Genomic DNA, 24000 nt, shown 5'->3' with positions numbered 1-24000 from the left:
ACTGTTGTGTATGTGGACATTATATTTAAAGAAAAGTCTGTACAGAAAGCTTCCGGGAAACTGTTACTCGGTTCCCCTTTTCAATCGAACAGTTTCCCCGAAAGCTTTTCTCTGTACAGACTTATCTTAAAATATATTATGTCCACATACATGACTGTGGATTTGTTTCCCCATAGCATTTATTCTAAAGTCGACGCTTCACATCACGTGATGCCGTCTCTAATACAAAAGCAACACAATGACACCATGAAAACACTTACCTATATTGGAAGTAAAAGTTTGGCTAAAAAGAGAGGTAAATAAAGGTGAGAATGAAATTTTCAACATTTCCCAATAACGAAGGTGTTGATGAAAATTGGTTGGTTATTGTAGGATAAGAAAGAGACATAGATAGATACACTTACTGCCCATTATCACAATCATTTGATGATTTTCCGGCAGTTGAATGTCATTATTTGTCTACCTGCCTCTCCGTTGTCTATATATCTATCTGGTCATACATGCAGGATGTACAAGCAGATGTACATCCGTTGTCTCTATATCTATCTGGTCATACATGCAGGATGTACAAGCAGATGTACATCCGTTGTCTATATATCTATCTGGTCATACATGCAGGATGTACAAGCAGATGTACATTCAAATGTAGAAAATTTTGTTTTGATGAAGTTAACGCCCAACAATCTTTCATATTCAAATAGCGCCAGATTTTGTTTGAAGGATTCTTCAATGCACAAGATATATATAAGAAATGGAGTTTTTCCTTCGATTTTACTTAAGATGTGGGAGATTTTATCAAAGTAATATAATATATAGATTAGAGAAATCTATTCCATTTCGCTGACAAGCGATTCTGAAGCATATGATGCCGTGCGCTTTTAGTGAAAGATTGGAACGTTACTAAATATGTGGAGGTGACGGTCATATTTTGATATCTTCGGAAATTCACTTATTCCTTACTAAATGAGCTGCTCAAATGATCAAGGGATTGCTGAGCGTAGTATGATAAAATCAACTCTAAGAATGATCGCTTAATGTGGTGCTTTGTAATAAAGTGTGTTTTTTTTCTTCTTCTTTTTTACAAGCGCAGGGAGAGAAATTGGTCTTTAGCACAACAAGCTCAGCAGAGTCTGCTGAAATGATAGCTGCACGTCTCCATGCCAGCTAATGGATATCCAATATTCCTTGGTGTTTGCCCATTACGTCACTGTGATTGATGCTTCGTGAGACGATCCCACAATCTGACAAGACCCAGCTTAGTGTTCGCCAATTTTCTCTAAGATAGTTTTTTTTTTTTTTTAAATCTGGAGTAGTTTGGAATTGGGTTTGTAATTATAATTCACTATGATACGTTTTTTTCATTATTAACTTTCTTTTAGCCTCGGTCTCGCCTATGGAGATGAGAATAGCCTTTCCTTTTTTCATTATTAATTTTATTTTAGCCTCTGTCTCACCTAAAGCCTCCATTGTTACTTCAAGGTTACAAAGCGGGAAGATCATTATAAATTTCAATTTAATATTTTTTTTTTTATAAAGCGGTAATATAGATTTACTGTAGAACCAGAATGTCATAGTTATTTTTTATTCGCAAAGGTCTCGTCCCATGCTCGTAAACTTGTCACTGTGGTAGTTTCCTTGTTTTATATAGGGACCAGTGTATTTAAATCCTAAGAGAAGCCTTTGGGACACCTGCGTTCTTGCCCATCTATATATATATATATATATATATATACTACTATATATATATATATATATATATGTATATATATATATATACATATATATATATATATATATATATATATATATATATTTTATATATATATATATATATATATATATATATATACATATTATGAGATATATATATTTTTTCTCCCTACGTTTCACATATGCGCTCGATGAGTTATTGTAAATGCCTGCCTTTGTGGCTGCAGAATCATATCGCTGCAAATCTGTCATATTTCCTTAGGGTTGCATATATATAAAATATTTATCCACCAATCCCAGTTTGCAACACCTTTCGGATTTAGTCAGATTTTCGATTGAAAACTTCGCTAGAATTCGCATTTCTCTCCTTTTCACATTCGGGTGTACCTCTCCATTTCTATCCTCAAACTTGGCAATCTTGACCTGCTTTTGCTTTCACAGAACCGAAAGCATCTCCCATTCCAGCGCCTCAGTGGCGTGGTTGGTTCGGTGTTTGCTTCTCACCTCGGTGGTCGCGGGTTCGAATCTCGACCATTCCATTGAGGAGTGAGAGATGTGTATTTCTGGTGATAGAAGTTCACTCTCGACGTGGTTCGGAAGTCACGTAAAGCCGTTGGTCCCGTTGCTGAATAACCACTGGTTCCATGCAACGTAAAAACACCATACAAACAATTTCCCATTCCACGACAGAACTTTCAAAAGGCTAACCCCTGCTAATATTTACAATTCATTTCTTGATTCAGTTTTTATTAGTTAGTTTAATTTGGAGGTATGTGAATAATCAGTCGAGTTACTGTTTACTTATTATTTTTCCTATGGAAAACCACCAGCTCGGGTTACTTTGCCAAATCATTTATAAGGTTTAGGACGGCCCTGGGGCAAGAACCCGTGCCAGCGTAAAATTTGAATAATTGTTGAGAAATGTTTCTGCCAAATTTGTTCGCACTAACGAATGTGTGCAGACAAGCTATATACTTGAATATTTAAACTTTTAAGATGTCTCCATACTTGACATTCCTCGTCAGAGATATGAGTTTGAATTTTGATATTACTCTCTGTTTATTCCTACAGAATTGAACAGGAAGCACGATTGCATGAAAGTATCAAATATGAAATAACTTAAAACATGTATTAAATAATTTGCGTGAACAGGCACTTTACTCTGTCATTTATTAACAAGAGAATTGAAGTTTGGAAAAGTAGTTACTATAATTAGTAGTGTATTTATAAGTTATAAAAGTAAGATGAGGTGTAGTAATAGTAGTAGTATTGTAGCGTCAATATGTGTTTGCAGCCTACGTTTGAGAATCGTTTAGAATGCTTATTTTATATTTCTACTTGAGGACGAAAACAAATGAAAAGCAAGCGCATGATCGGTATGGTCTTGGCCTGCCACCTCGGTGGCGGCGAGTTCGATCCTCGGGTAATCCACTGAGGGGTTAGAGAAGTGTATTTCTGGCGATAAAAGTTCACTCTCGACGTGGTTCGGAAGTCACGTAAAGCCGTTGGTCCCGTTGCTGAATAACCACTGGTTCCATGCAACGTAAAAACACCATACAAACAAACAAACAAAGCAAATGAAAAGCAGCTGCATATTATGATCAAAATGGACTAGTTTTTATTTTTACCGTCATTGGGAAAGATGAGTTTTATTGCCTTCGGTTTCCGGTTCCTTTGAACTTTCAAATGCAGTAATTGAAATAAATAAGTGAATGTGCAAGTTAAATAAATAAGCTACTCTGATAAATCAGTAAAACGCAACTTCTGTTTTATCCAGTTGACCTTAGGGAACATTACAAATTTTTTGCTGCAATATTTTGTTTTCTGATTATCTAATTAACATAACCGATTTTTCCCTTCTGTTAAGCTGCTTTTGTGCGTCGTATTAATTGATGTAAATTGGCATCAGTGTTTTTGTGCTTTGTCCTCTTCTTTAGCTTTCTAACTCCATTTTTAACTCTTGTTTGTTTATTTTCCTTTTATGTATTTTGAATTCTCCATTTGTTTATATGTAATTTAATATCACTGATATTTCACTATACTACTTGAATATTTTATCCAGTGAAGATTCGCTTTTTGACTTTGTTCCTTTAGGAATGTATTTATCTCTTGAGTATGAAGAATGGAAAAACATCACTGTAAACATAAACCAAAGAGGTGCATTTATATTTCCGTAGAAAACACCGAGAATCATAAAACAGGGAGAACTACCTCCTCTCCGCAGTGGTGTTATTTCAAGTACCATTGGGCGAAATGAGATCTGGGGGAAGGAAAATATTTATTTTCTTGTCGGTAACTTGCTCAATGGCATTTACCCTTTGTGGAAATTGAGAAGAAATCTTCAGAAATGCTTTCGAGAGGCTATCAACTTTTCCCTCGCGACTCGAGAAGGGCTTCTTAACACGGACATTTTTAAGAAGACTCTCTCTCTCTCTCTCTCTCTCTCTCTCTCTCTCTCTCTCTCTCTCTCTCTCGCTGTCATCTGAAGCGGGGAAAGGGGAGACGTTAGTTTTCTCTCTTCCTATCAGCAGTGGACAAACTCCCTGGGGACCTTCTGTTACGAAATCAAGTTTTGGGACAAACCCAATAAAGGATATAACTTTGCGACCCAACCCAAAGGGTGATATATTTAGAAGAATCTCCCCAGTGGCTACCAGGTCTTTCACTCGATGTCCTTTCGGAAGGGATTGGAAACCTTTTTGGTCTGCTCGAAAGATGATTACATACGCTCACTCCTTCCTGGAGGGTGGTGAGTGTCGGTTTTTGAATCTTTCGCTCCTAATGTGCGTGGAAAAAATAGGCTTTGGATGATGCTCACTTCTCGAGAGAAAATAGTTGTGGTTTTCGCTTACTCGGGGAGTAAGCCTATAAGCTACTTTGTTGTTGTTATTGTTGATCGTGGCTGTTGTTCTTCTTCTTGGGGGGTAGGAAAGGTCTGTGGAAGAACCTAAAAAGGTCTGAAAAAGGTGTGTCCCCTTGATTGAAAGACACATCAATTAAAGAATAGGATATTCATGTTTTATTTATTCGAATGAAAATGTAAAAAAAAAAAATAAAAATAATGTGCATGATAAACAGCACAGAAAAATTATTTTACTAAAATATAGCGTTTTTATTTTCGTTGGCGAAACAAGGATCTATTTGACCGTAGACTTTAGCACGCGCCTCCAGTCAGCTGGAGGTCGGATCACGACTTGTTTATGTTATAATGTAGTTTGTTATATTTTTTATTTATTCTCGACCTGAAATTCTGAATATGACCCTTTTAGTTCGCATTTACATCGTATGAGTTATGTAACATTCACAACCCCTCGTTACTAATCTGAGGGGTTGTAAGCAGGGAGAGTGAGTTATTACTCATGTTCTAATTTATAGTACATTATTCACAATTCCAAATTTTACTCCCTTTATGTCCACAAGTGCGTACTTTCTCTCGTCCTTATGTTTATGCGGTATCAGCCCTCCCTCTTTCTCATTCATTATTTATTTCAATTTTTACTTTTAAACGCTCTCTCTCTCTCTCTCTCTCTCTCTCTCATCCTTATATTTATGCTTGTATCAGCCATCCCTCTTTCTCCTTATCTTTTATTTTTTTCTATTTTTAATCTCTCTCTCTCTCTCTCTCTGTGTGTGTACTTATATATAACTATATATATCATATAGATATTATTAATTAATACATTATATATTATATATATATAAGATCGTACTTTCTCTCGTTCTTATGTTTATGCTTGTATCAGCCATCCATCTTTCCCATTATTTTTTCATTTTATACTTTTAAACACTCTCTCTCTCTCTCTCTCTCTTCTCTCTCTCTCTCTCTCTCTCTGCGTGCTTACTTTTTCTTGTCCTTGTGTTCATGCTTGTCTCAACCCTCCCTCTTTCTCCTTATTTTTTTCATTTTTATTTTACTTTTAAACGTTCTCTCTCTCTCTCTCTCTCACACTCTCTCTCTCTCTCTCTCTCTCTCTCGTCCTTATGTTTATCCTTGTGTCTGCCATCCCTCTTTCTCATTATTTATTTCATTTTTTACTTTTAAACTGTTTCTCTCTCTCTCTCTCTCTCTCTCTCTCTCTCTCTCCCTTTCCTCCTCCTTCTTCTTTTTCTTCCACTCATTATCTCTAAGTATCATGTCTCCTCATTCTCAACAGTTGCCAAAGAAAGGGAAGTGAATGGAAAGAAAGAGATCTCTCATGGCCCAGTGTCCATCCCATAAACCTCAGTAGGTTGAAGTTTATGACCTCACTAGCAGAAGGGGTTGGCAACTGAACCACTGCGCTGGACACAGGTGCCATCTGTCGCTATAGACGCCAAATTCACATATTTATGTAATCCTTCGCTTCTACGGCGTAGTTAGGGATTGCCCCAAATATTAAGGCTTGGTTCCGAATGGGAAACTCAGAGGAAGTGCAGTGTCCTCTCTCTCTCTCTCTCTCTCTCTCTCTCTCTCTCTCTCTCTTTGCCTTAAGGATAATCTTGACACAGTACAGGATAATACGATATTTTCATCTTTTCCATGCTCACTTCTGGAAAGGCTATTCAAACAAGAGTCCATATCAGTTCAAGCAGACAGGTGAAATGAATAAATTTGTGCTTTTCCACTGATTCCAGTTACTTTTCTTAGCCGAATTCTCTATACTGTTTTTCAATTTATATCCGTAACGGAATTCTTTTGTGCAAACTCCACTAAAAAGGTTGATGGTAAGTGGATTGCCTGGGCCACTCTGCTCAAAAGATGATTAAGTTTTGAGTTTGTATGAGTCTGGTTTAAGTACCTTTTATGTGTGCACCGCATTGACAAATGGTGTTATTCAACAGTTTACCATTGGAGCATTTCTTTGGCAACCAATATTTTGTTACCATTGACTCATGGCCTCCGCCCCCTCCCCAACTCCGGTACTCCTTACTAGCGCCCTTGTTGAGAAGCTTGTGGTCCAAACCCGAACTGTATCCTGGGCCCCTAACCAAGCACTAAAAGTGCTGTCAGTACCAAATTCTAATGCCTCTCCATTCATTGATTGTAGAAGAGGGAGATTTTCATGCCTCTACTCTCCATCAAATAGAAACATAAAAATTGTAACATCCAACAGGTATGAAAATACGTAATAAGTGTAGCAGCACAGAAATCAGAATCCGTATCCGTCATCCCCTTTGACAAATCTTGAGGCAAATAAATTAGTGTTTTGTTATACGTATTGCAGCTGCACTGTCAAGATCTGAGGGCTAAGTATGAAGAGCTGAATCTCTACATTGGTGAATGCTCACTTTTAATCCTTTGCTTGCAAGAGACAATGCTAGACATTCATACCTCATGCTCTAGGGAGCACGTTAGCTACGGAACACCAAAATTCCACAGATAGGAACTAGGGTGGAAGTCTTACGTATGTTCGCCTGATATATCGGTATCAATGACCTTCAAGTTATGATGCTGTTCAATTTCCAGTCATTCAGACTCTTTTTGCAATATCTTTTATCATTATCATTATTATTAGTAAAAGCAACCATACCTCTTCAGTAATGTATTTCCACAGATAGGAAGGAAGTGAGGAGGAAGTCTTACGTTTGTTCACTTCTTTTTTATATTGGCATCAAGAGACCTTTAAAGTTATTATGCTATTGGATTTTTAGTCATTCAGGCCGTGTTTTGTGGCAATATTTTGATCATTATCATCATTATTAGTAAAAGCAGCCATGCCCCTTCAGTAATGGAGGTAGTATAACACCGTCCAGTTTAGGCTTCTTTTCCTAAAGAAGGAAAGAAAATAAAAAAAACTTACAAAAGGAGGCTCTGTTTATCACGAGGAAATCTCGGATTAAATACGATCTCGTCCACTCCCACCGCCACTCGACGACCGAGCAAATTAAAAGGCCATCCGATAGGGTTGTTTACTTCCGCCGTTTTCTTCCATGCCGTTCCATCTCCTCACTCCTGCCTCTGCGATTAAACTGGATTGCCAAAGATGGCAAGACCTCAGGTTTACCCCCTTCCAGACGCAATCACCCCTCCCAGTAACCTACCAGACGTCCAAACTCGATTACTTTTCCCTTCGACCTTTCGTCACATCCCTTCAATGGGTTGTAAGTTGTTTTTCCACTGGGACTTCATTGGTGGCTAGTTTATGTTGTGGCTGTTATAGTTTTCTGAAAGGTTTGGTGTTCGTGGAGTGGTTATTCAGTGACATTTTTATGCATTTGACCCCCTGCTTGTGGGGCAAAGGCTTCCATACCGTTGAATATAATTGAATATACTATCAACATTCAACACTTCCCTTGCTTTTCATAGGAAATGTTTCCTGGTGCCTCCAGATCTCCCGAGATGAAAAAAGAAATTATTCTATTTTCTATTTTACTGCAAAACCGCTAAACTTAACTGGGTAACTTCGTAACAACTGCTGCTCTCTTGCAAGCAAAATGCTATTCTACACATAACAGCATGACGAAATAATTAGGGTAACACTTGCCCACGTCCCTACAAGTCATTGTTAAAAAGTATTCTCAACTAATCTTTATTTTAATACTAGTCCATTGGTCAACAGAATTTCCTTTGAGGCTGGTGCCATTGTTGGTGACCGTCCGTTTATGTAAGGCTTTGATATGTAAGATTCGCTTTATCAACAGAGTTACCCTTTGGTTTTGGCAGTATTTCGGCGAGTGGCCACAAGTTCGTGATGGTGATGTGGTCACATGTCAAACTTTCCGCCAAGTCTTGAAAACGAGGTTACTCCAACATTTTCCTGACTTTCTCTTTTCCTTTGAGATTAAGCTCTACTTTTTTCTTTCCGTATTTTCTTCATTGTTTTAACTTGTTCTAGGCAAGTGATAGACATATTTTGTCCTTCGGGGTTCCCTCTACATTTAGAAAAAAAAAAAAAAAAAACACCATGGAATTAGCCAAGGGGGAATTGCAGGAATACACTTTATCTTTAAGTTTCATATTGATTCTTTTTAACATTCTTTTTCCACCAGGGTTCGCGATTATATTGCGTCATTTATAACTTGTCTCTTTGTGTCTTCAATTTGGTTAGGTGTAGACATGGAATAACAAGTAAAAAATGAGCCGGGGTTTCTTCTATTCAATCGAGTTTTCTGTACAGCCAATAATGCTGTATGAGCCACGGCCCATGAAACTTTCAGCCATGCCCCGGTGATGGCCTGTCTTATAGCTTTGCTGGACGCACGATCATGGCCAACTTTAACCTTAAATCAAAATAAAAATTAATGGGGCTAGAGGGCTGCAATTTTGTATGTTTGATGATTGGAAGGTGGATGACCAACATACGAATTTGCAGCCCTCTAGCCTCAGTAGTTTTTAAGATCTGAGGAAAAACAGTAAAAGTGTGGTCGGACAGACAAGTAGCCATCTCGATAAGTTTCTTTTACAGAAAACTAAAAAAAAAAACAAAAATTGGTTCTTTCTGCTGTATATATATAATATATATATATATATATATATATATATATATATATATATACATATATATATATATATGCTGTAATATATATATATATATATATATGCTGTATATATATATATATATATATATATATATATATATATATATATATATATGCTGTATATATATATATATAATATATTATATATCATATATATATATATAGATAGATATATATCAGCATATATATATATATATATATATATATATATATATGTACAGCAGAAAGAACCAATTTTTAGTTTTCTGTAAAAGAAACTTATCGAGTTGGCTACTTGTCTGTCCGACCACACTTTTACTGTTTTTTCCTCATATCTTAAAAACTACTGAGGCTAGAGGGCTGCAAATTCGTATGTTGGTCATCCACCTTCCAATCATCAAACATACAAATTTGCAGCCCTCTAGCCTCATTAATTTATATATATATATATATATATATATATATATATAAATATATATAAATTATATATATATATATATACATATATATATCACATCAGGAAAACCATAAATATAAAGGAAGAGGTGTCCAATCAGACAGCAGTCATGTACACGTGTTTTATTATTAAGAAACGTTTCATGTTGTCACCAACACATCATCAGTCTGCAATTGAAAGTCAACATTAAAATAAACTTAAAAATTACAATAGAAATTAAATAAACATAAAAATTACAATAAAATTTAAAAAAATTATAAAATAATCAGAACGTTAAAATAGGGAATGAGAAGAAAACTACCTATTCATAAAGAAGGAAAGAGCTGAGTGACTAAAAACGGTAAGGTCTGCATACAACGTAAACCTCACGTCAGAGAGAGAGGAGATGACGAGGTGTTGGAGTTTAAACTAGGTGAAAGGTGCTTAATAAACAATGAAAGAGTACCTTCACTGGGCTCGGAAACAACTTTTTTAGCTCGTGTTTCCGTAATTTTAAGATTAATGCTATATCTACTTCGGTACACATCTGATTGGCTCTCCTTTCATCTTGAAATCGAGTTTCTTTTAGAATCTTTTGTTAAGAACTCGTTTCCCAAATAGCTGGTTTTTAACATTATTAGTAAATTGCTAACGAGGTATCTGTCAGCACCCACCCTTAATTTTAATGTACCTAAGTTAACTATGTATGCACCCATCCCATTTATTCATTCAGACAGTTTACGTGTAAAAGTTAGAAATATTATTGAGAAGGAATTTGGTTTTTTGAAACTTAATCTTATTCCCATGAATCCACAAAAAATTGGAGGGTTTTTTAATTACAAGGACAAATTACAGGATTTCATGAAGTCCAATATCATATATAAATTTGAATGCCCAAGATGTTTTGGTATTTATGTTGGTTCTTCACGGAGACTGTTACAAGTCCGTTATTACAGCCATTTGGGATTAAGTTATAGAACTGGGTCCAGAATCTCTAATCCCGAGTTCTCTAATATAAGAATACGTGCTAAGAGTTGTAAGGTTACTATCGAAAAGAAACATTTTTCTACCCATCTAACTACCCTTGAGTCATTGTTTATTAAGCACCTTTCACCTAGTTTAAACTCCAACACCTCGTCATCTCCTCTCTCTCTGACGTGAGGTTTACGTTGTATGCAGACCTTACCGTTTTTAGTCACTCAGCTCTTTCCTTCTTTATGAATAGGTAGTTTTCTTCTCATTCCCTATTTTAACGTTCTGATTATTTTATAATTTTTTTAAATTTTATTGTAATTTTTATGTTTATTTAATTTCTATTGTAATTTTTAAGTTTATTTTAACGTTGAATTTCAATTACAGACTGATGATGTGTTGGTGACAACATGAAACGTTTCTTAATAATAAAACACGTGTACATGACTGCTTTCTGATTGGACACCTCTTCCTTTAATATTATATATATATATATATATATATATATATATATATATATATATATATATATATATATATATATATATATATATATATATATTTAACTACAACGTTGAAATGTTGAAATAAGCTTTCTCTCTATAGAGAATAAGTTATTTGTCTGAAAGAAGCTGCATTTAATGTTCCATGTGTTTTCATTTAGAGAAAATTCTTCATTTTAGCTCAGTTGCGTTAACTAGGTTGAATTGTGGGGATCCTCTCAGCCTCCCAGCTGGGGAACTGTTTGTTCCCTTCAACCTTTCGCAGAATTTCTTTTATTTTCTCTTCCATTCTCTTTTTTTCTCACTTTCATTTTCCTCTCCTATTTTTCAAGGCACAGCTTAAAACCTCTTTGGTACTTGGAAAAACCATAGGTATGGTTTTTAATTATTACAGTTTGTTTAGTCTTACCTTTATAGGTTAAGGGATAACTTTATAAGGTATATTGTGAGAAATACTTCTAAGAATTCTGTGTACTACAGAAGACAGATCAATATCATTAGAATGTATCCCACTGTACTTAAAGAATCCTATGTTGAAGTTCCTCAGTATTTAGCACTTCATATTTTCAAAATATTAATTTTCGAAAGCCTAGTTATTTTGTCACTGCAAGCATCGATTGAAAATAATTTCTTAGTTCATATGCTGCTGTAGGAATGTATAATATTGTGACTGCAATAAATACACATCATTTTTAATTTTCTGTAAAAGAAAACTATTGAGATGGCTTAGGCTGTCCGTCCACTTTTTCTGTCCGCCCTCACATCTTACAAACTACTAAGGAAAGAGGGCTGTACATTGGTATTTTGATCATCCACCCTCCAGGTATCAAACGTACCAAATTGCAGCCCTCTAGCCTCAGTAGTTTTAATTTTATTTAAGGTTAAAGTTGCCCATGAGCGTGCGTCTAGAAACGCTATAGGGTAGGCCATCACCGGGCCGTGATTAAAGTTTCATCAGCCACGGCTTGTACGGCATTATACCGAGATCCCCTAAAGGTGTTTTTGGTGGCCGTAATTATACGCTGTACAGATAACTCGATTGCGCCGAAGAAACTTCGTCTCATATTTTACTTGTGTAGTTTATCTACAAATCTTACTTTAAACTACAATGAATATTAAGGAGTTCAGCTTCGAAGAGCGCTTAAAACCCCTTGCCACGATCTCGGAGGAAGCTGGGTCCTATTCATCTTGGATTTCGTCCAATTGTTATAGACAGCAGTCCAGCGGCTCCTTTGTCTTGAAGGCCAGTCCATTATGTCATCCAACGCCACTACGTGTGTAATGTGTCGAATACATCCATGTTCGTCGCATACAGTGCTCCTTTTTGGATGACATCCAACCTTCCCTAAACTCATTCAAGTCATCGGGGAATCTCTCTCTCTCTCTCTCTCTCTCTCTCTCTCTGATTTACATGGAAACTTCGTGTCTTCGCTAACTTCTTCCAAGATTGTTTTCTGCTTCGCTAATTTATTTGCTTGCCGTCCTACAGACTGACAAAGGAGCACTCACATAAATATTTTTTCCTTAAGATACATTTAACGCTGGGTCACGCAGTCCACGGGGTCGATTTTGTGTTTGTAGTTCTGTTTAAAACTCCCGAAAGGTCTGCTGAGCTTGAATAACTTTTAAGAGATGTTAAAAGTCATTTCAGCTCAGTAGACTAACGATGGTTGTACCAGCGAAAGATAGATTGTTATGACCATATCCGACTGCGAATTTATTTATATATTTTGTTGAGTGTTTATTTCTGTGTGAGATTTCTCTATTATGAAAAGAGTAGTAACATCAGAACACATGAATTTTGTATTCTGGTTGCCAATTAAAGAACTTGCAGCCCTTAATTCAGGATAGTAATGTCGTCAACGCCACAAAAACAGTTGAGGGTCTGAACGGTGAATAGGAACAGTAGTATGAGAAACTCTAAAACACTGGTGTTTGGTTTTGTATTCAGAGTAAAAACAAATGTCTTTTAGTTCGACATAATCCTTCACCTGTCCGGCTGGCAAAAAAGAAAAAAAATCCTGAGTAGCCTACAACCACACCTTCATCGTCGTCTAGTATTTTTTAAGTCTTCATTCTAGAATAAAAACCCATTCAAAGGTTATTTTCAAGTATTTCCTATAATTTTTAAAGTAACGTCGGTTACCACTACCTGTGCGGATATATTTATTTTACCTCTCTTTTTCGTGTGTAACTTCTCAACTGTAACGATGCATAAAATAAAAGTTTCCCTGCAAAAATCACTGAATAACTTTTCGTCGTGTTTTTCGCTTTGAAATATAAGAAATCAAAACAAAACTGTGTGTGTGTGTGTGTGTGTGTGCATGTGTGTGGATGTGGGTGTGTATAGATAAATTCTGTGTTATACATCGAGATGGAAAGTTTAGCATACGTGCTTTACTTCTGAGGCCAAACTGCTTCATTATACTCAAAGTTTTGCGTACTTTAACATTATTAGGCTCATTGTATTGAAGTTCCGTAAAACGTCTCATCGTCCTTAATTTCCTTAGGAGGGAAGTTCTGACATCTGTGTTTCTCTTATGCGATGGTGATTCATTTCAAAAGCGTTGTTGTTCTGGAGATGCAAAGGATTAAATATTTGTCGATATATACGAAGATTAGGCGATTCTTTAGTATAGCTACGGTATTACCCTCGCCCCAGCTGTAAAGAGCTGAAACCATACACGTACGATTCAGTAATCATCTGATAGATGTAAGGAAATTAAGCTTATTGCCGGTAAAACCTTTAGAAATAGATATACAAGAGTTTGTATTTCAAGTTTCTCCCAAATGTTTATGCCTAGTCATTTAAAAACTGGTTCAATCATGCAATATTTTATGACTCTTGATGTCATTATTCGTGGAGAAGTTGGTAGGTGACAATGTGTAATTGCACATTTGATACTTAAGGCGAAGGTGATGGTTAAGAACAGTAACTCAAGCAGTTATTACTTCCTTCCAAATGGAGGACATTGTTTGACATATTTTATTTAGATAAGTCCTCAGTATCCCATTGCAAGGTTATTCATGAAATCTAAGAAAGGAGGAATGTTTTACATTTGAATTTGTGAGGATACCATTCCTCACGTGCATCTGACCTAACCTAACCTAACCTAATCTATTTCCTGACCTTGAACTTACTCTATTGCAAGCTACAATAGCCCGCCCCTACCACCTTCCCAAACACACACCTCCTATAGTCTTCTAGGTACAATAACAGTCAGGGTAATTTACTTAGCACTAAAATAGGAAATAAACAAAGTCACTATGTCAGGCATTGGGCATTTACAGTTAATTTCCTCAGTGAATTATCACCACCGGTCACTTTTCCCAATAATCCCGTTGGAAATGACTGGAATAAATCACTGCCAATTTAATTATTAAAGTCAGGTTTTTGAAAATCCTTACGATAATATCAATATAATCTCTGTGCTCGGAGCTATTTCTCTAGACGGAGTTGAGTTAGTTAGTCATTCTCACTTTGATTGCGTGTGGGTGTTTTTGCAAAAGTTTACGAATCTTGTTGCTATGGGAGAGATAATTTTTGCTTGACGTTTAAGACTGCAATATGATATATATTTACTTAATCATTTGAAGGTTCGGTTCTATCTATTCGTGTCAGCAATCTATATATATATATATATATATATATATATATATATATATATATATATATATAATGCATATATATACATATATGTTATATATTATATATATATATATTTTTATATACATATTCATATATATTTATATTTATATATATTTATTATATTATATTAATATATATATACTATATATAAAATATATAATATATGTATATATATATATTTATATATAGAGAGAGAGAGAGAGTGACGCGAGAGAGAGAGAGAGAGAGAGAGAGAGAGCGAGAGGAGAGAAATGCCGCCTCCTCTTTGTCTGCATCATTTCCTTGGCACTAACTCAACTAACTTGTTCATCCGCTACTGGATCTCGGAATCCTGGCATCTTCATTTCTTTGGGATTTCGGGATCCTCTGGTTCCCCCTCATTGATTTATGACTTTATCCTCTCCATCTCTCGCGCCACGTATCATCTGGAAAAGGTCCTTCCTGTCTTTTTCTCCTCAAAAAGTTCTCGTGATAATAGCAATGTAACCTGGGGGTGGGGGGGGGGGGGGGGGGGGGGGGGGGGGGGGGGGGGTGGGGGGGGGGGGGGGGGGGGGGGGGGGGGGGGGGGGGGGGGGGGGGGGTGGGGGGGGGGGGGGGGGGGGGGGGGTGGGGGGGGGGGGGGGGGGGGGAATTGCCCGCGGGGAATTTTATTTATTGTGTTGACTTTCTCGTTTTATATCTAAAGAATCATGTGTGCTTTCGTCTGTTCGAGTTATATTTATGATTACCTCGTGACATTTTTAAGGGGAAGAACTTTTCGCTTACTCGGGGAGTAAGCCTACAATCTACTTTGTTATTGTTGTTTTTGTTCTTGCTGTTGTGGGGCTAGGAAATGTCTGTGGATAAACCTAAAAAGGTCTGAAAAAGGTATTTCACTTTCAATTAAAGATACAGGAATTTTAGGATAGGGTATTTATGATTTATTTATTAGAATGAAAATGTAAAAAATAAATAACGTGCATGTTAAACAGTACTGAACAACTTTTCTAATAAAATGTAGCGTATTTATTTACATTTCCGTTGGTGATACAATGCTCTATTTGACAATAGATTTTAGCACGCTCCCCGAGTAAGTTGGAGGCCGGATCACACGTTGTTGAACCTGCTATTGTACAGAACCATTAGTTTATTTATTTATTTATTTATTTTTTTTTGAGTGACGTCGGTTTATGACTGTACATTGGTCTGATTATTTATGCATCTATATTTGCTATTATATTCTTCATTTTTTCTTCCTTCAGAATATCGCTAGGTGTGTCATATTAAAGGTTAAGAAGTTAAGTATATCTTAGTTTAACCAGACCACTGAACTGATTAATAGCTCTCCTAGGACTGACCCAAAGCATTAGATAATTTTACGTGGCTAGGAACCAATCGGTTATATACCTAGCAACGGGACCTACAGCTTTTTGCGGGATCCGAACCGCATTATACCGAAAAATGAATTTCTAATCACCAGAAATATATTCCTCTGAATCCGCGTTAGGGCCCTTTCACACTGTGTCGTACGTAAATGCGATACGATGTCGGACCTACATGCGACTAGCAGTCGACTATTATCTCTAATGTACCTTTTCACACTATGTCGGTCCGGCATCGCATTACAGCCGACAGGCCCCACTGGCCATGTCCGGTGCTGCACCCAGACGCGATTGCAGTTGGCCATTGCCTTCAATATGTGTCTTCACACTATGCGATTTTTTCCTGCATATACATGCGACAGCAGTAGACTTCCACTGCTTCTGGTGATCGAGTGCATTGGGTATTGAAAACATTTGAGGGATATAAATAGTGTTATTCCCGTTGCTGAATAACCACTGGTTCCATGCAACGAAAAAACCATACAATAATAATAATAATAGTGTTATTCGTAAATAAGAAAGAACTACAGGTATGGATAGCTGGATAGCTTAGTATAAACTACTTAGAAATGATTTACTAAATGATTTGCTGTTTTTTTCATTAAGGTTACATATACGTTTTGATACTGAAATTATTAGAAGGTTATCGACAGATTATTGATATAAAAGAGGACTAAAAGCTTTTGATTTCGATATATATGATTTTTTGAGAAGTTTTTATAGTTAATACTTACGTTTTATTTACATTAATTAATGAAACAGAGAGAGATATGGATTTTTTTATATCAAAGCAAAAGATTTTAGTTTTTTATATAGATATATCAGTTTATACTTTTGATAAATAGAGATGTTTCAGCTAACACTAGTTGTTTTCATTTCTCCTTTTTAATTTCTATGTGGAAAAGCAAATTTACAAGGGAAGGTGCATATTATTTCCTCTTGATGGTAACTGCCAGTTGTTGTGCTGGCGAAATATCATCTTTGAATATCGTATTGCTTTTAGCAACTGGTCATGTAGACGTGACAAGAATTCCTCAAAGGTTGTTTTAGACACTGAAGTAATTGAAAAATTTATCATTATCTCTCTTCAGCTCCTCGAAAATGGTGGCAAATGCACCATACAAGTGCCTGTGTATATTCAAAGGGTGTACCCAGTGAATTCTAGGTTTTCTCTTCTTTTTTCTCAAATGTAATAAATAAAGACAATAATTTTCTCCTCTTATCCATCTAGTCACCACTACAGGCTGTGAGCAGACTGCAAGCGCTTGTCAATAATTGGATCACTTTGTACGGCAGTCGGACAAATGTACGATTTGCGCAATTTTGTGTCGCATTTAGATCCGGCACTGCAATCGTATCTTGGTCCGACAAGAATCGCATTGTGTGAAAGGGCCCTTAGCAGAGCGGGGAAGCGAACTCGGACTACCAAATCGGTAGGCGAGCACGTAACCCACTCGTCCAGCGAGGAACAATTTATCAAAGGTGAAAGGAGGAAGTCGAGTAAAGGGGCAGGTGAATGGAACAAGGTAGGGATAGGGAATAAGACGTGTCGAAAGAAAGGAATGGAAGGGAGAAGAGAACAAAGTAAGGTTGAGGGGAAGAGGGAGAAGAAGAAATGGAAGGTTGAGAGGAAGAGGGAGAAGAGGAAATGGAAGGTTGAGGGGAAGAGGGAGAAGAGGAAATGTAAGGTTGAGGGAAACAGGGAGAAGAGGAAATGGAAGGTTGAGGGGAAGAGACAAAGGAAAGGTTAGGTAAAGAGTGGCATGGATAGGTAAGGTTAAGGTAGAGAGAATTAGAGGCAAGGTTAAGGGAGAAAAATTAGAGGCAAGGTTAAGGTAGAGAGACGACAGAGAGCAAGGTAAAGTGTAGGACATGAGGAAAAGGAAGGTAAAAAGATAGAGATTGGTGGAGAGGGAAGGTAAAAAGGAAGAGAAGATAGTTGACATAAAATGAGAGAGTTTGGAAAAAGGGAAAGTAAAGGAGAGAATTTTGGAAAGGGAAGGTAAATGGAGAGAGATGACCGAAGTGAAGTTAAGGAAAGGGGAGTTAAAGGAAGAGAGTTGGGGGAAGGGAAGGTAAATAGGAGAAGAATATAGTTGAAATAAAAGGAGAGAGTTTGGAAAATGGGAAAGTAAAGGATAGATTTGGGGGAAAGGCAAGTTAAAAGGAGAGAGATGAGTAAATAAAAGGTAAAGTGAGATAGGCGGGTAAATGGAATGTTCTACAAGGGCTGAGACGGGGAAAGTGGAGATGATGTGACGAAGATGGGTAAAAATGGAAGGTAAACGGAGGTAGACAAAAAGGTAAGGTAAGGTAAGGTAAGGTAAGGGAGAGCTTTAGCTTTCATTTTATATATACTATATAGGTAGTCATTCGTCTTTGCTTTTTTGACGCTTGAGAATATTAGTAACCCTTTTCTAAAATAATGTAAATCTTACATTGGTGTGAGATATTATGTCGTTATATAAACATTTCGAAGATTTGATGCGAGGCGGTGAAATCCACCTTTCACTTATATTTTCCTATGAATTACCTATTTCTCTCTCTACCAAATTTTTTGTCATAATGTCTTTGAATGATTATGATTTTAGTCACGATTTCTCCCTTTCATGTACAATTATTCTTCGCTTGAATTTGTCTTAGCTTGTCTGCTAAATATGCGTTTTGTAACTCCTCTCCTCCTCTCTCTCTCTCTCTCCTTCTCTCCATCGTCCGTACTCTCTCTCTCTCTCTCTCTCTCTCTCTCTCTCTCGATTAAGACAGTACATTGTTTTAGATTTTATCTTTTGCCGAATTTTATAATCGCCATTTGTCACTTTTAAATGTAATCCATGTTGGAAATTCAGTTTGACTCATACGATTTGTTTGCTAAAAGTACAGCGCGAAATTAAGTTGCCGTTAATGTGTCCCTGTCTTGGAGCGACTAAGTATAATATTACTTCGTGGAAAAAACATTCCCCATAACAAGCGCTTTGGTTGCCAGTTCCCATCGAAACTTTAGCCATTTTTACGTAAATTATGGTAAACTCGGGAGTTATGTTCATGTTAACAGTTATTTAAAGAACTGAGCTGTCTATTTTTCTGATGACGTTATTAGTTCCCTGTGATTAGTTGAGATAAAGTTTCATATAATACCACTTCTTTTACTTGAAACCTTAATGGTAGAATGAATGTTCTTTGTATTTCTTTGTTAATAATCGGCATACTTCCTTATTTGTTGAATAACTGTAAATTTTTCGATGTTCTTTGTATTTTTTTTTTTTTTTTTTTTTGCTGATAATTTTAAATTTTCGATAAATTTTATTTCGAAGATTCGATGATTAAATATTTTTCCCTTTCAAAGCCTCTTTCTCTGAAATGATAAATAAAAGGATTTACTAAGACATTGAACTTTTATTTTTTAAGTCATCCTCAGTACCCTGAAGGTGACTTTAGGATAAAATTCGAAAGTCTTCGTATCTCCTCTTATTTTCATGTGAAGATTTCTTACATTCTTCATCCACGGCACTATTGTGGAAATAAAGGCCAAACTTTTATATTTATTTGTTAATGATATTCAAGCTTATTATAATATTCTCTTAGTTACCTTTCATTTCCACTTTTCCATTCTTCCTTTGGTCTCTTTCCCCTTTTCTTTAAAGAATTAAAGACTGGTTAATATTCGTAAGAATAATAGTTGTCCTTCAGTAAAACGCGTTTGTAAATCTCCATTCTTAGCTCTTTCCCTTTTACTCGATTTACAGTTAATTGGAGTTTTCGTATATTTTGTAGAATGAACACTTCTGTTAAATTCGATAGAAGTTTAAACTTTCCGCTTTCATAAAAAAAAGACCGTAAATATATATGAATTCACTCCCACAAATAGTGCGACCAGCCAGTTTCTTTTCACTCTCTTTACCTGTTATTTTCTGAAAGTTTTTTTTATGAAGTGAATTTAATTCAAACCCTGGTAACCTCAAGAAAGTCTGCAACCAAAATTTTGCATCTAAATTTATTCTCCTTTGTTGCTAACATTCCTTTTACAAGTCTCTTCGGGCGCTGCTCTCTCTCTCTCTCTCTCTCTCTCTCTCTCTCTCTCTCTCTCTCTCTCTCTCTCTCTCTCTTCTGAAATAATCACATCTCACAAACATACACCTAATCTCAAATCATAAATTTAGACCAGCATACAAGCCAAATGCACACCTGTTTTTTTTTTTTTCATAAACTTGTACAAAGCTCGGTTCCATGGTAGAACAGATTCGTTGTTAATAAATACTTAAACTCCTTCTCTCTCTCTCTCTCTCTCTCTCTCTCTTTCAAGCTTCTCTTCATTTTATTCAGTAACATATTTTCTGGACGTTGTTCTCATTCCAGGTGGCTGTTGTTCGTGTGCGTATTTTTACGTCAACTCCTCTCATGTCTTTCTGATTTCCACCTCCGTCCTCGAAGTTTATCCCTGTCTCCCTCTTCCATCATCCCGCGTGTCTCCTACTGTTACATGTGATTCCGGTTATGGAGATGAGAGAGAGAGAGAGAGAGAGAGAGAGAGAGACGAAGCTGTCGTGACGGCAGCAGATTTTAATTTACATAGGAGATGTTTAACACGAACTTCCTCCCCCCCTCCCCCCCCCTCCCCCCCCCCCCCAACCCCCCCACCCACTTGACTTCTGCTCGAAATAAATTCTGACGGAAATGGATAGGAATTAAGACGGTAATAATTTGAACCCTCTCTCTCTCTCTCTCTCTCTCTTCTTCTCTCTCTCTCTCTCGTTACTCCATATTCCCATAAATTTGAGTCCTTTTGAATTTTAAATGCCAGAGTACAAGTTGCCAGAAGGTAAGAGGTTCCTGACTCTACAGCAAGAAGGGCTCCGTTGTGTATGGTTGGAAATACATTGCTGACGTTATATTGTTATGATTATTTGACATAGATCTATAAACATCTCATTTCCTGAATACTAGAATCTACCCAGTCGTAAAAGTCACCATATTTGACGTGGTCGTTGTATTTGTTTAGTATGAATTTTTAATGTGATGCTGGAATTGCTGGAATCGCTGAATTACTGGAGTTACTGAATTGCTAGAATTGCTGAAATTGTTGGAATTGCTGTAGTTGGTGAAATTGTTGGAATTGCTAGAGTTGCTGAATTGCTGGAGTTGCTGAAATTGTTGGAATTGCTGGAGATGCTGAAATTACTGAATTGCAGGAGTTGCTGGAATTACTGCATTTGCTGGAATTGCCGAAAGCTTCCTGGGGTGAACTTCACAGACTGGAGACTCTTATATGACTTTCAAAGAGATGTTTGTCGTTCAAGTTCGCTAATTTCACTGTGATGAAGCCTCGACGTGTCTCTGGTCACAATGAAATTTTGGAGCCTGATTAGTACAGGTTTTAAACAGTCGTTGTAATTTATTTATAAAACTTGTTCTGGTTTGATAGGAATTAGTATATATTCTGTTGCTCATTTGATACTGCAATGTATTTTAATTCACAGCTTATTAATAAAGAATCCTGGCTTATTTTCCCAAGCCAATTCAATTACTAAATTCCACTAAATATGGAGGGAAAAGCTGGTCTTCAGACCGTCCAACCTCTACAGAAATTCCTCTTGTATAAAATATCCCTGAAGTGCCTTCCGCTCGTTTGAATTTTAAGCGTCATCTCTTTGGCAAGAATCCATTTCCTTCCGGGATATCGAGGTCACTTTTATCCGGGAGATTTGAGCGAATGAGATGCAACCGGTTGTTCGATTCACTGACGTTGTAGTAAGTTTAAAGGGGAAAGTAGTATTTGGTACCCGTGATATTGTGTATAACAGAATTAAAAGATAATTTTCCTGATAGGAACATCATAATGGGACGACGCGTTAGGCTCTGCGTTTCAACGAAAAGAATAACAAGAGGCGCAGATGATCCGAACGTTCTTTCCTTACCTTCTGCGTAACTGAAATGATTTCACCCGAAAAAGAACCTTGATTGGAGAGCAGGGGTGAAAGCGAAATGGATTCGGGGCCGTTATATATCAAAGCATTATCAGGGGAAGAATTGCAATCCCAGCGGAAGGTATGATTTATCCGAGCGAAATCCACCCATTACAAAAGCAATCAAGTGAAATTATGAATTTAATGAAAAGTATTACTAGGGGGGCCAGAAGCACCTGCAACTCATTAGCCTCATTTATACACAAATGACCCTCCATCGATTTCAACAGCCGTTTTGCATGCTGAAGACAGGCCGGTGGAGGTTCCTCTTGGGATTAGTCCCCGGACTCCTGACGTTCAATGACGTTGTTTTAGCTTGCTCTGGGAGTAAGCCTACAAACTACTCTGTTCTTCTTGTTCCTGTTAAGGGGAGGAGGTAGGAAAGGTCTATGGAAGAACCTAAAATGGCCTGAAAAAGGCGTTTCGCTTTGAGTTAAAGATACAGGAATTTTAGGATAGGATATTCATCGTTTATTTATTAGAATGAAAATGTAAATAATGAATAATGGGCATGTTGAACAGTACAGAAAAAGGATTTCTAATATAGCATTTATTTTGAGATTTGCTGAGGAAACAATGCTCTATTTGACCGTAGATTTTAGCACGTATTAATTTACATTAAAAGTTAGGACTATAATGTTTACAACTTATGTGTGAGGGGAAAACCTTGAACGCCAAAATCTTGCTCGCGTCCCGAGTAAACTGGAGGTTGGATCACGCCTTGTCAATTTTACATTTGTTGTTGTTTGATCAGCTGTGTTATTAATATGGAACAGGTCTAAACGATCACAGGCTTTCAAATCTCCAGGAAATGGAAATTAGTAGTAAAGAATAAGGAAGATAGAGAGAATGTGCAGATAACACTTTGACTTAAATGGTTTTATACTTTACTACATCGTGGTTGACGTGCTCGCCGACCGATTCGGTCGTCCCGAGCAGAATCAAGAGTTCGTTTCCCCCTCTCTGCCAACGTGGAATCAGAGGAATTTGTTTCTGGTGTTTAGAAACTAATTTCTCGATGTAATGCAGTCTGGATCCCACAGTAAGCTGTAGGTCCCGTTGCTAGGTAACCAATTGGTTCCTAGCCACGTAAAAAAAAAAATCTAATCCTTCTGGCCAGCCCTAGGAGAGCTGTTTATCAGCTCAGTGGTCTGAGTTAAACTAAGATATGCTTAACTTTGCCCGCCCAGAAAATAATAAAATAGACGATCCTTAAAGAAACGGCCATCACTTTCACCCTTATATTAAGGGACGATAAGTATCCTTTTTACGAATAAAAAGTCAGTGACGTTGGTCGATGAATAATGGCTCTGATTTTGGAGGGTAATCGTATATCATCTCACCTGTGTACATTTCCAGTCTCTCTCTCTCTCTCTCTCTCTCTCTCTCTCTCTCTCTCTCTCTCTCTCTCTCTCTCTCTCTCTCTCTCTCGTAGGAAAGCCTAAAAAACACTAACTAGGAGAACTTTGCAGTAAAGGCTTTCAAGTGAGCTTTTCACTCCATATCATCGCAAGTACTGTATTCTTAGTTAACCTTCATTATTATACTTTTATATTCATAAGGACGTCCAGACTGCGTCTACCTCCTTCCCTTTATATCCATTTATCTCTCCACGAAAAGGCAACAAAGCTAAGGGAAATTACGCCGAGGAAGTTCCCGATAGTAGTCGATGAATAATGATGGCTACTAAGCCGATGAAAAATGGTAGGTTCCGAAATAGGAACCAAGAAAAGAATTTGGGTTTATTCTAAAAGAAAGTTCAGTGAGAGAAGGAAGAAAGAGAGGGAAGGAGAAAGAAACAGGGAGAGGTGTGCTTGGAAATAGGGATTGATAAGAAAAATTTAAATCATCGTGAAGTGAAAAGAGAGAGAGAGAGAGAGAGAGAAGATGACAAATATGGAGAGAGGAGGCGGAGAGAGAGAAGAAATTGGACAAAAAAACGAGTCGAAGGAGGAGAGTGGGAGAGCACGAG

This window comes from Macrobrachium nipponense, chromosome 41, assembly GCF_015104395.2.
Source record: "Macrobrachium nipponense isolate FS-2020 chromosome 41, ASM1510439v2, whole genome shotgun sequence".
Taxonomy (NCBI): domain Eukaryota; kingdom Metazoa; phylum Arthropoda; class Malacostraca; order Decapoda; family Palaemonidae; genus Macrobrachium; species Macrobrachium nipponense.
This window is presented reverse-complemented; position numbering follows the sequence as displayed.